Consider the following 1,257-nt stretch of genomic DNA (forward strand, 5'->3'; position numbering starts at 1 on the left):
ACTAAATTACATAACTTTGAGGAGCGGGATTTATGATCTATACTGCAGCCAGCAGGGGGCGATCGAGGGGCTTTGGCTTTGCTTTTGATGGCGTCCATCTTTAAAAACTGTCTATGGGCTTAAAACTAAGATGGTGGAAACAATAAATATGTTAAACATTGGTTCGGTAGCACGTTGTCATAGCATTTACATAAAATACCATTTGTCTTGTGGAAGCTATCAATATCACAGTCAAACACAATACAAACTTCTGATGATTTGATAAACCAATATAGATCAGTGCTTATAATCAGTAACTATTGAAAAATCTCTTTTTCACTTGTGTATGTTACACAATATAATACATCACTGTACATATTCAATAAAATAGCTGTATGGTCTAAACTTTCATTATAGTGCTAAAATCTGGTTGTAAATAAGAAAAAGAGCACAGATGCAGAAGTATGGTGGCCTGCTGGACCACGAAGACCAGTTTATTTAGACTTTTTTATTAAACACAATAATTGTTCCACATTATGATACGATGTACACTTGTCAACTGAGCAGTACGTTCTGCTCGTCTTTCAAGGCGTTGATAACGGGACTAATAGGTGACAATCCGTCTTCTGATACACACATTATATACAAGCTAAAGAGTGATGCGTGAGAAACTTCTCCTTAATAAGTCATGGATGAGACAGAGCACTACTGTCACATATGAGTCAAAGCGTATGACGTGTAAACAGTAAAGTCAAAAAGGTGCTTTTCTGTTTTCTAATGTGTCCTCTTTTTCACTGCTTTCCTGCCTAAAACCAAAAACTGGCTGTGTAAAAAGACAAGAGGCCACTTTAGAATACTGAAATTCACCCGATCTTTATCAATTTTTTTTATGCAACCACATGACAAGCACCTGCAGCTGCTTAGAGTCTCTGTTATGCGTCAGCTAAACTGCTCAAAGATAGTTTAAAGGACAAACGACAGAAGAAAACAAAGATTCACAAGTATGAGGGACAAAATTCTGGACTCCAGACCCCAACATTTCTAAATAGCAATATTTCCCCCTTCCCCTGCCCCGTTAAAGAACATCCTGCAACATTAAATACACCCATACCATAACTTCCCATAACATATGCATATTCCCTCTCCCGACCCACGGGACCCTCATAAGCCAGTGTTGTTCTGAGTGTGAGACCTTCACCATGTCCATCTCTTTGCAGGATCTCCGTGCGAGTGTGTGTGTCTGTGTGTTTGGAACAATCAAGACGCCTGGTTGGCCCT

The sequence above is a fragment of the Limanda limanda genome, chromosome 15, assembly GCF_963576545.1.
Source record: "Limanda limanda chromosome 15, fLimLim1.1, whole genome shotgun sequence".
NCBI lineage: Eukaryota > Metazoa > Chordata > Actinopteri > Pleuronectiformes > Pleuronectidae > Limanda > Limanda limanda.